This window comes from Haliotis asinina, chromosome 8 (assembly GCF_037392515.1).
Source record: "Haliotis asinina isolate JCU_RB_2024 chromosome 8, JCU_Hal_asi_v2, whole genome shotgun sequence".
Lineage (NCBI taxonomy): Eukaryota > Metazoa > Mollusca > Gastropoda > Lepetellida > Haliotidae > Haliotis > Haliotis asinina.
In genome coordinates, this window is record NC_090287.1 from 3,130,083 (window position 1) to 3,146,173 (window position 16,091).

Here is a 16,091-nt window from a genome sequence, read left to right on the forward strand (position 1 = left end):
TGTCGAGGTCAGAGAAGGTTTACTCATGAGATAGAGTTGAATGAGATAGAACGAGATTACATGAGCAGTTCCTGGCCTGGTTGAAAGACGGTTGAAGTTCACACGCCTACTCCAAACTACCGACTGATGTGGTGGTAAACGAACAAGGGGATGCTGCTGTTGTTGCTCTTGCTGCTGCTGACAAGTGTGCGTTAAGCACTGGCACACATTCCAACGTATTACATGTAGTTGTCAGCGGACAGTACCACACTTCATAAATAATAATATTTTTCACTGAGTGAGTGATAATGGTTTTAAGACGCTTTCAGCAATATTTCGTCACTATCACGTGGGAGAACGCGGGGAGAACATTTCACACAGGTGATGAGAATCAACATACACATATCCGCCCTTACACAGAGGAATGTATCACTGGGGTTTATCGGTTAAAATTGTAATCTAAACGCGAAAAACCATAGTGTCTGACTCCAGGACCAAACTGTCTTTTGGGGTTGGGCAGGCTGTAAACTTTTTCAAGAAGTAAAGTTATGAACAGGTACCTTTATAGGCTGATTTAATGCCCACAAATGACCGGTTATTATAGGAACACATGCCATTCTTGTTGCGTCATATAGTCATTGCCAGTGAAGTTTAATGTCAATAAACACTGTAGATGTGAGATGTTTAATGTCAGTAAGCACTGTAGATTTGAGATGTTTAATGTCAACAGACACTGTAGATGTGAGATGTTTAACGTCAATAAACACTGTAGATGTGAGATGTTTAATTTCAATACACACTGTAGATGTGAGATGTTTAATGTCAACAAACACTGTACATGTGAGATGTTTAATGTCAACAAACACTGCAGCTGCAGATGTGAGATGTTTAATGTTAACAGACACTAGATGTGAGATGTTTAATGTCAACAGACACTGTAGATGTGAGATGTTTAATGTCAACAGACACTGTAGATGTGAGATGTTTAATGTCAACAAACACTGTACATGTGAGATGTATAATGTCAACAGACACTGTAGATGTGAGATGTTTAAGTAGATGTGAGATGTTTAACGTAAATAAACACTGTAGATGTGAGATGTTTAATGTCAATACACACTGTAGATGTGAGATGTTTAATGTCAACAAACACTGTAGATGTGAGATGTTTAATGTCAACAGACACTGCAGCTGCAGATGTGAGATGTTTAATGTCAACAGACACTGTAGATGTGAGATGTTTAATGTCAGCAAACACTGTAGATAAGAGATGTTTAACGTCAATAAACACTGTAGATGTGAGATGTTTAATGTCAACAAACACTGTAGATGTGAGATGTTTAATGTCAACAAACACTGCAGCTGCAGATGTGAGATGTTTAATGTCAACAGACACTGTAGATGTAAGATGTTTAATGTCAGCAAACACTGTAGATGAGAGATGTTTAATGTCAACAAACACTGTAGATGTGAGATGTTAAATATTCCGGAGACTACCTTCTATATGATTGTGAAAGCTTGCCCTTTAAGTAGTACAAGGATGTGAATCAACTACCACGCCCATGCAGTGCTCCAGTCCTGTGCTACATTTTGTATGCCAATTCGTCCTTTGACTTGAGCAGTTCTGTCATGTGCTGATAGATTTTTAGGGTGAACAAAGCATGCAGTTTAACAATAGCTTGTTAGAACTTCTTGGCAAAGGGCAATTAGAGAGTGACACGGAAGTACAGAGCGTTGCTGCTGACGTGAAACTTAACACACTAACAACCAATTATTTATACAACTAATACAAAGAATTATATCGGCAAAAATTTCATATGAAATATTTATAGGTTATTTAAAGGAAACACATCTGGGTTTATATTTCAAACAGACGTTTGGGGGAAATCCAGGCAGGTCACAACAGAAATAAAATCAATAAGTCGATGATTGATTTGAATATGTGCTACGTTAACACCTGCAATGCAAAAGCTGATGAGTAGTGAGTGAAGCAATGTTATTTTATGCCGTAATCAGTGATGTCTACGTATGAGACATGAAACTGTACATGATACAACAAGGATGATGCAGGGATTGACGCTATCTGGAGCTATCCACCAGCATTCAAAATGTAACGACTAGAGTGGCATTTAGACGCTGGTGTGAAGAAGAAGAAGACGTTTTAATGGATAGAGACCTTTGTTGCAATAGGCGTGACGTTTCGGTGGAGATCTACATTGAAATGTCGCATGTACTGTAACAAAGGAGTTGTCTATCCACACAAGTGTTCTTTATAGTCGAACAAGTTGTTTACAGACATCTATAATTTGATATACCCAAGTAGGAACAAGCTGGTTAACTTGTAGTGACCTAATGGATTATTGAAGCGCCAGCGAAGCGTGGAGACAGGCACTTAATGGATGTCTGAAACTCATGTACAATGATGTATGATGTCGAAGAATTTTCCACAAGGGGCATTGACGTCCTTATTACGAGGTCTGGTGATCACGGACCTCACAACTCTTGCTGATATCAGGGATCGAAGGTCAAGGTCATGGACAATTCTGGTGGACATTTTATTATTGGTGTTTAGCTGAAGTGAATTAATGCAATCCAATATATTGGGTTTCCCTGTGCCATATTCGAGCACAATGTCACCATTGCCCCCGACAGAAACCAAAGGAGACAAGCAGGTATCCAGCTGGCTCTCTGCAATCAACTTCACGTATGACAATGAATTTTCAACGCACAATGTTGACTATTAAATCTATCATTAATTTTGAACGCGTTACTAACATTAAAAAGGCACAGATAATTGTGGGGTTTTCCTTCTTTCTTGATATCCAACTGCTGCCGGAGAATACGGAGTACCTTTATTCGGTCTTTGACAGAGCTTTGAATCAGAACTTTCGTGCACGTCGGTATCAACGTCCACATCTGCCTCAATCCTAATATACAACTACGTCAACAACCCTAATTTCACCGAGTGCTACCACGTTACTAAAACAAACAGACCTGTACACACTTGTAAATCTGTGACATTGATTAGAACAGTAATGTATTCACTCATACGCAGATTGGCCCTAATAGTTTCCTGTTTGCGTCATACAAATTGCTCTTTTAGCTGTTTGCAGGCATCAGAGTCACTTACAATGTATGTTTTTTTCAGTTGGCAATTCTAAACAGACATTGTATTCATAACAGCAGAGACCATATATCTATTATAAAGTCTCTGATAACAGTATGGCAGAACTATTCCAATGTATTCGTGTCATATTTATTCGTTGAACACTAAATACACGTTTTGTTTGTGAATGATTTGATTCTGTATTCCACAACAATGTGTGGAGGATTCAAACTTAGACCCGGTTTTACTGAAACCCCTTTCAGCATACATTGCCCATCAAGTCTCCGATCTTTGACATAAGCAGCTATCGGATCTTTACTGTGGATGTTATACTGTGTGCTGTAGTGCACATGATGAAGTCAATCCTGAATGTGTTGAAATCCGCACTGAAAAGTTTCATGATGTTTGATATCTCTTGTCACGCGAAGAACACTTTATAAACAAATGTTAATGACGTTCCGCAATTAGGATATGAACCATCACAACACAAATGTAACGTTTAACAGTTTCAATTACCAAACAACACTCCAGTTCTGACCGATGTGCATTTTGATATTGATAGTTTTCTAGCCCAGCAAAGTATGATGTATCTTGTTTACTTAACTAGCCCCAGTGAATGGCCAAAACTGATTCTGTGACATGAGTGTTGTTGTATCATTTGTGGGCTCATAAACCTCAGTTTTCATTCGGAGTGAGTGTTCCAGGGCGCCAAACTCACAATTCACAAGAAAAATGGAGTTTTCTCCCTTTTCACATCATAAAAAACCGGAAAAGCAAAATGCTTAACCGATCGAAACCCCTCTATTCTAGTAAGAAACACACATGAAGGGTTGACATATCTTTCAGAATTCATACACTGGGTAGAACTGAGAAAAGCGGCAAACAGCGGCGAATAAGTCAGCTCACTCACTCACCCGGTGCCCCTTCACTCACCCTTCAATAGTGTGACTTTGTGTACAGCTAACAACGAAATCCAGCTCGAGGTTCAGCATGTCTCTTTCAGTCCCAAGAGAATGCGCGGACGAACAAGTTCAGCTCGACTTTCTAGAGCAACTGGGGTATCAGGGGAGGTGGTGGACAGTGGCCACTAATATGCTACTGGCTGAGTATGAACCAGAATGACTGCAGACAGTATAAGAGTGTAGAAATAAAATAAATAAGGGCCCTTCAGATGTAGTTAAAACTCTTAATCTAAAATTATTATGGGCTTCATTTGAATTTTATTTGTTTTTTTAAGATACATATTTCGAATACGATAGTTCTATGCCACTTTAAAGATTAGGCCATTATCAGTATTTTTAATATATACCGTGTCGTAAGGCTGCATAAAACACACATTCATTCATTCATCCATTCATTCATGCAGACTGTGTAGGGCCGTTACATACTTGGTATTGAAATCTCTGTTTTTCGTCTTTGTGCGTGAGACAGTGCGTGAGAAAATCTGCCTTTATTGTTTCACAATGAGGTGTTCAAGTGACCAATGGGCTACTCGGGATACACACTGAAGTGAAATGAAAGAGTACCGCCTGGTTGGCTGTATTTATACTGTGATAATAACATGGTGGACATTCCGATCCGTTTCAGTCCGGGCTGTATTCCCAATATTTCATGCGATTATGGAAGAGATGTTTTGTCTTTTATTTCTCACCCAAATGTTTCCGATAGCGCAAATACACGCGTAACGTTTATGAACGTGACATTTTAAGCGATAACTGGCGACACGCAGGTTGCACGAACAAATTTCTATCCGTCGATGAGCGGATTTCAGGTCAACTTTACAGACTGAAAGGTCGTAATGAAATGCTGAGGCCTCACCATACTCCCAGTCAGTACTTTTCATCTGTGATACTGTCGCTGGACCTCTGGTCTATATTTCACTCAACAAATTAAAATGGCCTCTTTCCATTACGTTACCAACGCTGAAGCTCGTGTGGCTAAGTCGTCGTGAGAAGCAAACCATCAGTTTAGTGTGTGAGTCTAGTGAGTTTAGGTATATGGATGACAGGCAGTATCTTGTTTTGGTCCAAGTCGTCGTGAGAAGCAAACCATCAGTTTAGTGTGTGAGTCTAGTGAGTTTAGGTATATGGATGACAGGCAGTATCTTGTTTTGGTCCAAGTTGCCGTGAGAAGCAAACCATCAGTTTAGTGTGTGAGTCTAGTGAGTTTAGGTATATGGATGACAGGCAGTATCTTGTTTTGGTCCAAGTCGTCGTGAGAAGCAAACCATCAGTTTAGTGTGTGAGTCTAGTGAGTTTAGACATATGGGGGACAGGCAGTATGTTGTTTTGGTCCAAGTTGCCGTGAGAAGCAAACCATCAGTTTAGTGTGTGAGTCTAGTGAGTTTAGACATATAGGGGACAGGCAGTATGTTGTTTTGGTCCAAACGTATCTATAGAAATCGAACAGGGTGTGTTGTCAATATTTATATTTCAGGATATTAGTTGTGCCAATTAATTTTAAGGTTTCCTACAAAAACAAAACAAGCAATGATACAAACAAATTGAAGAAACGAGTTTCTTGGAAAAACATCACCTACGTGTTTTCAGTCACGCAGTCAGCCATCACACAGTTGGGGTTTCCAGTTTGTACAAATAGCTGCCAAACCAGGAAGTTAGAGGTCAAGGAAACGCTGACCTTGTGACGTCAAGGGCTGATCTCCCGCCAGTTCCACACAATATATATTTTTTTAAAAATTCTATATCTATACATTCAAAATCAGAGGCTACTGAAATCAGATGCCAACTGAAATCATATTTTGGACGCATTGTTATAGGTAATAGTTGTGTTTATATTGATTACACTGAGTGTGCCACCACATCTTCCACCAGAGACCATCTATTATATAGTCTCTGCTTCCACGTACATTGTCTCAGTCTGCACCAACTCATTTTTCACTTGAAGAAGTCCCCATGCATTTGCATTTTGCATTGGTAGATGACGCTGAATGACAGGTACGTTTAGTGGTAGACTTTGCCGTGTCTCATGTTAATGACTCTTTATCTCTGGTGTTTAATCACACCTATCCTCCAAATAGACACTGTGGTTGTGTCCTAAATCAGGATGATATTAAATTGTTCTGATACAACTGGTAAATGCTTGTCCATAATGGCATTATAACTGCGCCCTTTTGCTTTATAAGTTGTCTTAAATAGTTGTGCACTTTTAATATATTAGATGAAGAAAATTCATTTACACGTGACGTTGTTTTGGAAAAGCATATCGGCGTATGTTCAGCATATATTTTCTTAATTTTGAGATAGTTGCTCGCAACGCAGGTTGTTATGAGATCCAGTTTATGAAAACTGGCTGGACACGTGATCGATTTGTGCTTTAAGGTGTTGTTCTAGATAGTCGGTATCAAAGTGGGCGTAATTTGTCAGTTTGTGTTTTACCGATTGAAAAATAAATAAACATTGGCAGACGTGCAGTCGGTCAAACATGTACTTGATGTATCTGTTGATAGTGACAGGACTGTATCTTTACGGTCCTTGAAACTGTGGTAGCAGTATAGGCAAGACTAGCTGAGGCTACACTGGGTATGTGCATCATCATCGAGCATGTTTCTCATATTAGAGTCAAAGAATTGCTGATGATGTGTATCTTTAGAGCAAATGCTATATATTGTATAGATTTTCTAGTATATATATATATATATATATATATATATATATATATATATATATATATATATTTGCTTTTTCTTGTGTTTGGCTCCTGAATATAGTGGAATCAAAGAAATTCTGTTATTTATATGCTTACTTTACCCATTAATTATTCCATGTTGACGATCACATAATGGTCTGTCATAGTGTTTCCTCACAGAGAAGCGCATTCCTATATGGTTGCGCGCCACGACAGTAATACCCTTTCCAGCATGAGGCTGGTTCTAGTCTGTACTTGCGCTGTGTCTTTGTCAATCATGAACAACTTCCGGAGCCAGTTACCAACACTTTTTGTCAGATTCAGCAGTCATTAGTATTGGCCACGTTTGTCACCTTCATCTACACGAAGCCTATATTCATGGACATGTATAACACACGAACAAGAAGTAACAGTTTAGAACCCTGTGTATACACCTGGGTAGAATGTCCTTACTCAGTATTCCTCCTCTGGTCTCAACCAAGGCAATGACAACATCTTGATGGTTTGCCAGAACAGTCAATGGCTCAGTAGGCTATCGTGTTTTTATCTGCAGGAATCATTCCAATAGCATGCTCGGCCCCCCAGCTATAACTGCTCCTGCTCGAGAACATGCTAACCGTTTCATTGTCTGAAGGGAAATAACACGTAGCGAGGATGATTATTAAACTAGACAATACCATTGGCTTAAATTATTATTTTGGCTCCGGCGTTGACAGCTTGTCCATCCATGCCTTCGACTGACTGGGTGTTGAGTGGATGCGTCTGTGTAAGCCGCTCCAATGATAGCTAGGCGGGGTGAAGGGGTCCTTGACCTTTGTGCGAGTGCAGGCGTTTACGTTGGCATTATTTGTGACGTTGCGCACATCATCTCCAAAACGATTCAGTCCTCTCATCACACGCTAGATCAATGGCTGTGTCTATGAATGAAGCTTATTACAATTTGTCAATAAACTTTTTATTGGCTAATGCCTAATACGCCTTTTGAGTCAAACAGGGTTTCATCAGGAGTTCAAAAGCTGTCTGTAATCTGATTTCGGTAAAACAGTCTGTGTGGATTTCAGACAAATATCACTGATTTATATGTCAGCAATGTTATGAGACAAAAACACCGATAAAACATAGTTTAAAAAGTTTACTGGAAGTGTTGAATCAGCAGTTACACCTAGGAAGTATTTGTGACTTCTGGGCAAGCCTTAACAGTTGAGCTGAAAGGGTGGGAGAGCAAGATATCCCAACAACAGCGACAGTCGGTGACCACGTGTGGCTTAACGACACTTCACCTCATCATGCGGGATCCAACACTGACAAGGACTGAAATCTTCGTAATGGGGCACAGAAGCTAACATACAAGGGCATAACAATCACACAGCAAATACGAAAATGGAGGATTTTCCTTTCATCGTTGGTGTCACCATGACTGCATAGCGCGACAGCATTCTAGAGAGCAGGATATTCCACTTTAACCATCTATGATCGTTTTTTGTCGTTGCTTTTTCGAAAAAGAAAATACCCCAACAGAAGGAATACATTACAGAATCTGATTGTGTCTAAGGCAGAAAAAAACGCCTCCCATCACGGTCTCAATGTAAGTGTGTGAGAATGGTGCATGCCTAGCACATCTGGATGCACGTTCTCTGGTGCTCTATCACTACTTAAATAGTCTACCCAATCTGCTCCTAATGAAACCTTCTTTATCTCGGGACCTAGAGCTGAATGTACGGCAAGGAAGCACGCACCTTCCCGTCGCACACAGACAGAACACATTCCTCGCGACTGTCATAATTATGAGGAATGGCGTCTTCTCTCTGTTCTGGCACTTCACTGTTACCAGATTTACCGGGGACCAGTACGATTACAAACTTCTGGCGGTATAGTTCGACCAAGTTTCCATACATCGTATGCTTCGATGGCAGCTGGTAGCGTCGGTCCTCGTCGGAGTATATATGTAGTAACATACCTGCTTGGTTTCGCGTGCAGTTTGACGTCACATGTCACAAGATGGAATGTTGTGCCGCCATCGACAAATCATGGACCCAAGTCCTGGGTTCTCGATGGGTTGGTACACTTGCAGAGGTGTTCATGTCACTCCGGCAATGCTTACTTACACGTGGTGCCAGGCTAATATTGCTGGGACTGAGAGTGGAGGTGACGTCAGTACTAGGGAATCGGTTAGATCTGTGGGACTGTATCTTCACAAGATCGAACAATAAGGGTGAGAGTTGCCAGGTTAGATCTTTGGGACTGTGTCTAACCAGACAGAACAATAGGAGTGGATGTTGCCGGGTTAGATCTTTTGGGCTGTGTCATACAAGACAGAACAATAAGGATGATTATTGCCAGGTTAGATCTATGGGACTGTGTCTTACAAGACAGAACAATCAGGATGATTATTGCCAGGTTAGATCTATGGGACTGTGTCTTACAAGACAGAACAATAGGAGTGGATGTTGCCGTGTTAGATCTATGGGACTGTGTCAGCACAAGACAGACCAATAGGATTGGATGTTGCCGGGTTAGATCTATGGGACTGTGACTTCATAAGATACAACCACGAGGGTGGTTTTTGCCAGGTTATATCAATGGGTTTGTGTCTTCACAAGACAGAACAACAGGAGTGGATGTTGCCGGGGTAGATCTATGGGACTGAGTCTTACAAGACAGAGCAATGAGGATGGGAGTTGCTAGTTTAGATCTACGGGACTGTGTCTTACAAGACAGAACAATGAGGGTGGGTGTTGCCAGGTTAGATCTGTGGGACTGTGTCTTACAAAACAGAACAACAGGAGTGGATGTTGCCGGGTTATGGGACAGAGTCTTCGCAGGACAGAACAATATATGTGCTCGTTGCCAGACTAAATTTATGGGACTGTGTCTTCACAAGACAGAACAACAGGAGTGGGTGTTGCCATTTGGATCTATGGGACTGTGTCTTACAAGATAAAACAATGAGGGTGGGTGATGCCAGGTTAGATCTGCGGAACTGTGTCTTTACAGGATAGGACAATAAGGGTGGGTGTTGCTGGATTAAGTCTATGGGACTGTGTCTTCACAAGACAGAACAATAAAGATGGCTGTTGTCAGGTGAGATCAATGGAACTGTGTCTTCACAAGAAGACCAATAAAGATGGGTGTTGTCAGGCTAGATCAATGGACTAGTGTGTCCTGTTCACAGACATCGCTCTATGCAGTAGTGTGTCTTGACAAGACAGATATCGCTCTATGCATTAATGTGTCTTGACAGGACATATATTGATCTATGCATTAACGCTTTGACAGGACATATATTGATCTATGCATTATTGCTTTGGCAGGACAGATATTGATCTATGTATTTGTGTGTCTTGACGGGACAGATATCGCTCTGTACTTTAGTATGTCTTGGCAGGACAGATATCGATCCCGGTGATTTTTTATTGATAGCTCAGCTATCGATCCTCGAAGAAGTGTGTCTCGACAGGACAGATATCGACCTATGCGGTGGTGTGTACTGGCAGCTCAGATATTAATCCATGTTGCTGTGTGTCTTAACAGACCAAACATTGATCCACGCGATCGCGTCTTGAAAGGTCAAATATCGAACCACGCTGTAGTTTCTTGAAAGGTCAAATATCTGTCACGCAATCACGTCTTGAAAAGTCAAGTGTCGATCCAGTCGGCAGTGTCTTCAAAGGTCAAATATCTACCCACGTTGTAGTGTCTTGAAAGGTCAAATATCTGTCATGCAATCGCGTCTTGGAAGGTCAAATATCGACCAACTCGGTAGTGTCTTGAAAGGTCAAATATCTGTCACGTAATCGCGTCTTGAAAGGTCAAATATCGAACCACGCTGTAGTGTCTTGAAAGGTCAAATATCTGTCACGCAATCACGTCTTGAAAAGTCAAGTGTCGATTCAGTCGGCAGTGTCTTGAAAAGTCAAATATCTACCCACGCTGTAGTGTCTTGAAAGATCAAACATCCAACCACACTGTAGTGTCTTGAAAGGTCAAATATCTGTCATGCAATCGCGTCTTGGAAGGTCAAATATCGATCCCCTCGGTAGTCTGTTGATAGGCCAAATATCGATTCACGCTGTAATACCTTTAAATCGATCCACGCTGTGGTGTACTGAAAGGTCAAATATCAATCGACGCTGAAGTGTATTGAAAGGTCAAATATCGATCGACGCTGTAGCTTCTAGAAAGGTCAAATATCGATCGACGCAGTCGTGCATTGAAAGGTCAAATATCGATCGACGCTGTATCGTCTAGAAAGGTCAAATATCGATCGACGCTGTTGTGTATTGAAACGTCAAATATCGTTTCAACGCTGTAGCGTCTAAAAAGGTCAAATATCGATCGACGCTGTTGTGTCTTCACACGTTAAATATCATTCCATCCGATATGGTTCGCGATACACGTACACCTTGTCTAAGAACAGATGACACTCACTAACTGCTAACACTAACATCGACACGGTATCATATGAAACACCAATATCGACCGGATGCCACGTGACACCCATTACAACATCGAAAGGGTACCGTATGATACTACAACAGCGTACCATCTGACTCTTGCATCAACTTGGAAGGCATACCATCTGATACTACAATGTCGACGGAATACCATATAACACTACAACGTCGACGGGGTACCATGTGACACTCACTACAACATCGACGGGTTACAGTGTCACACTAAGTACATCATCGACAGGGTACCACCTGATGCTCATTATAACGTGGATGGCATACCATCCGTCACTGGACGGTGTACCACTTACAGACTAACAGACGATGTACGGGAAATTAGGGACGAGCCATCCTGACTGAATGTTCTGTGTAGTTTCAAGCCTTAGTCGAGGGACTTCGGCATTCCTTAGCAAGGAACAACGATTATATTCAATTATTTGCTGATAGACATTTTGAAGAGGTAATAAAACCAGAAAAGAACCTCACTCATGGCGTAATGTCATCACCGATGACGTCACACCGTGGTTTTCTACACAATGAAACACTGTGAAATCATACGATTCAATGTTTATCAGATTTCAGGATCGCATTAATGTACATGTTCAAATGTCATAAAGGATTCATGTTAATTTAATGACTGTTCACATCTGATATCCATACTGCATCTGACAGGTGAATCCTTTACTTATGCATGCCATTTCTTATGCATGACATTTATTACCTGAATAATGTTTCCTCATCTGGAATGTACATCTTCAAGTAATAGTAATAAAATCCAAAATGAGCCCAGAACAATTCTAAATTTCATCACTTTCCAATTTCTACACTTCCTAAATTTAAGTTTTACTAGATTTACGGTGTACGCATTTTATTGTTATACCATATTTTCACTAGTGTGTTGGAGACCTGCTTGTTGAAGGGAATAGATACATATTTAAACATGTGGACAAAGCGCCATTCGTATTAAACGTTCAGATACGTGGTTCGAATGCTATCATGGCGATAGTTTATGATCACTGCATCGCTGTATCGTCGTCTAGGTGCCAGCTGACAGCGGGCTGTTGTGTCCACGTGAACTGCATTCTGCTTGAATGTTTCAGAATGTGTGGCTCTGACTTGGATGTCTTTGATGGTTTTACTTGATAAAACAAGCCAGAGAAACCACTGACGCACCTGACACGGAGACCGTACGGAGACACAAAATGAAGCTCATAAAAGCCTCCTGCTCACAAAAAGAACGATTTCATGTAACCTTTTTAACTCAAATTGAAAATAAAATGTTATATTGGTTGTACATATGTGTTCTTTTACTACGCAGGCAGCAGTTTTCCATCTGTACCAAGACGTCCCGATATCGCCTGGCTAACACAGGAACAATTCAACCTGGCTACGTTGAAACATGATCCTGGTGGACATTTTACTGAATGCATTTGGGGGTGACATGGCCATCTAGACGCATGGTATAAACATACTGGTCGCCTTGCAATATTCAGAAAGGATCGTTACCTGCTCAAAATGGAGGTCATTAACTGGTGGTAGCTCGATACTATAAGACAGTAACCTTGTCATGTAAAGGAAGGAACTGAGATACTTTGGATCTCATCTGACATGGAATCCAAGGGTCACATAGCAATACAGAAAGAACAGGTTAGCTTTGTTACAGGCTGAAAAAACCGATCAATTTTGTCAGTGTTTGTTAACAACATGTGGGATGATTTGTATGGTGGAAATGGGACAATATTGACAAGCTAACCATGATATTACCCTGTCCAACAATGTTGTCAACAGCAGATCAGTAATATCAAGGCAGGAATCCAAACTTGCAGGTTGTTATAAAACATCTGTATTTCACTTGACTGGTTTTGCCCTTGGTGTTGCCATAGAGATATCAACTGGGCATACTTGATTGACAACTTCGTGTCAGTCCTGTTCTGTGTCAGACAGCACACAGACAATAATTTGTAAAACCCAAAGCAACCCTATCTCATCCCCATCTTTCTGTGAAGTCTCAATTCCCTGGGAAGATATACGACACGTGTGTAAACAAAGCAATGAGACAGCTGACCTCATCAATATAGTTCCATGGTCATCTTTGATCACCTACGCTGTCAGTTGCAGCACAGCAATGACCCGTGAATCCAGCTGCCCTAAACCAAGCACACCCAGTATACAATAAAGACATCAGAAATCAGAAGCTCTGATCAAGCAAATGTCAAACCAGTAAGTCCCAATAACCCTGGAGCGTGTTAGGCATCTAACTTTGATACCTCACTCTGGGTTTGGGTTCAAATCCTTGAAGGGACTCAACCAAACAAAGCATTAGAATCAGGACTTTACTAATATCATAAATTATGATACAATTGAACACTGCCTAAATGACATTGTGCATTTACAGAAAGTCCACATCCTTACGTAATAACAATGTCACAAACACTTCCGGCTTCAAAAACCACTTCAGAGAAACAGATGCGTTATGTAAGGCAATTAAAACCTGGAACTTAGTGGAAGAGCCATGCTTCTTGCTGTCACAATACCAAACGTTATATACTACTCAAAAGAAGTTAGGGAACACGGACGTTGACGTCAGCAAACCGTTCGCCAGGTCGTCTATAGACAAAAACTCGCCCGTCGTTGTGTTGCAATGAGAACCTTGATTCGTCGGGAAACAGGACACCTGACCATTGCTGTCTAGTCCAATGCAGGTGGTGCCGTGCCCATGCGTCTCTGGCAACTCTGTGACGCGGAAGGAGGCGTGGTCTCACGGCTTGACGTCAGGGTCGGAGATTTCTTTCCCTCAGACGATTCCTGATTGTCTGGTCACTAACAATGGTCCCTGTAGCAGTCCTTAGTTGTCGTTGGAGATGGCTTGCAGTGACGGTTCTCCTTCTCAATGCTTCAAGGACGACAAGCCGATCTTCCCTTCCTGTTGTCACTCTAGGGCGTCCAGACCTTGGTCGATCACGTACAGTTTGGGTCTGTAGGTAACGCTGACGCAGCCCGTTGATGCTGCGAAACACCCTCATTTAACCAGCCGATAGTTCTAGCTCGTTCTTCAATACTCAGGTGTCGACGTTCACAGACCGCCCCCATATAGCTGGAATATTGCTGAGTGCGGCGTAAAACTAAACTCACTCACTCATTGAAAATGATAGAATAGCGCTTAGCCAATCAGACAGCGACATTCATGTGTGAGGTAAGATAATTGGTATTTATGTCCGTGAGGGTAAATGTCACTTTCAATAACAGTTTCTGGCATTTCGAGAACAATCTTAAAGGCATACAGAATGCAACAACAAAGATATGTCTAATTGTGATTTGTTATCTCTTAAAGGCGAGAAACACGGACGTCAAATTCTTTATTTTCAGGAAAATAACGTTTCGTAGTATAGTCTTACTTCGTCAGGGATCTCCTGGAGTCTACGGTCTCTTGCATCTTGAGAAGGTGACACCTTTGCTGGTTTTGTTCATCATGAGGAATGAGATCAGAAGGCTGACAGGACCTAAGTAGGAATGGTGAGTGTCATGGGCAAAGTAGCAGATTTGGGTTTTGATTTGGAAGTTGGGGGTCTTGTTGGCTAGGTCGTCAGAGTAACCGGTTGAGGGAGGTGAAGGTTCCCTTCGGATGGTTCAGTTCACTCCTGGGGGCATCAGGATGGCGAATCGCTTTCGCGCGTCGGGTGAGAGTGGCGATGGTGGGCATACTGATAATCTATTGCTGGAGTAAGAGTATACCCTAAAACGTACAGTTCCTCAAAATAAAGTTGAAATTGATAAATTATCGCCTTTGTGTGTATCACTTCTAAATGCTCAAAGACGACAGGGCAGCCATAACAGTTAGTCTATGGTGTGAGCGCTTCCCGAAATCTTAATACAATGAACACTTCTTGTGCTATTGAGAACATAATACATTTGTAATATATGTCTGTGAGGGTAAATGTAAATACTTACACACATACGTATATATCAGTACAAATGGTACATCCAATGACCTTCACTTTGACCTTATCCTTATTTCTAGGTAACTGAAGATATTTCGTGCCCTCAGCCCCGTTTTATTATGAAAACATGTACTAAGTTTCGTTGACGCAGAGTACACCCGTCTGGCGGCAAACAAACCTGTTGAGGACATGATCTTGACGATGAGTGTTGGGACGACACATCAGTAAGTTAAAAACAAATGATCGTCGGCTATACCGCAGATAAGGATGATATTCCTAGATGCCCAAGCAGTGCGCCGCAAAGAAAGACAACAACAAAGGCAGTGTTCAGGCAAAAATCAAAATTTACATGGAGATATTTGAAATAAACTGTTTAATCTAAATCCTAGGTATCCAAGCCCTCGTAAAAGGTATTCTACTGTAATGTCTCCTCCTTTCATGGTTGCAATCTAGATATAGGATTGAAAACAAACCCCCGTTGAAAGAGAGCCCGGCGGGTACGTTTTCAACATTGAAAGACGCAAGTCTTTCTTCTCGACGTCGATAAATCCGTTGACGTCCATCTGCAAACGGTACGTTAAACCTGCGTTAAGGCATCTTCGCACTGTTTGGGCACACCCTTTGAACCGATTTCGGAAGTATAAGACTCGGATATTGCCGTCCTGCCGATCTGTCGTCAAAGGTGTTGCGCCACATCGCGGACAAATGCAACACTTCCGGTGGCCCGAAAACGTTGTCTGAGTTGACCAACAGTGGATGGATGCACAGTGCAGTGCCTGACAATAATCACTTCTGAAGAACCGCCGCTAACCACGCCGAGAACCTGATTCATGTCGTCTTGTGTCAAGCGTGGCATTTGCTCATCGTGATTCAGTTTCACAATTCCTTGTGCTTTTATAGGGCCTGGGTGCAGGAAATGCACGAGCACAACGTGTTTCATGATTGTGGTTGTGTTTGCGAGAAATGTCAAAG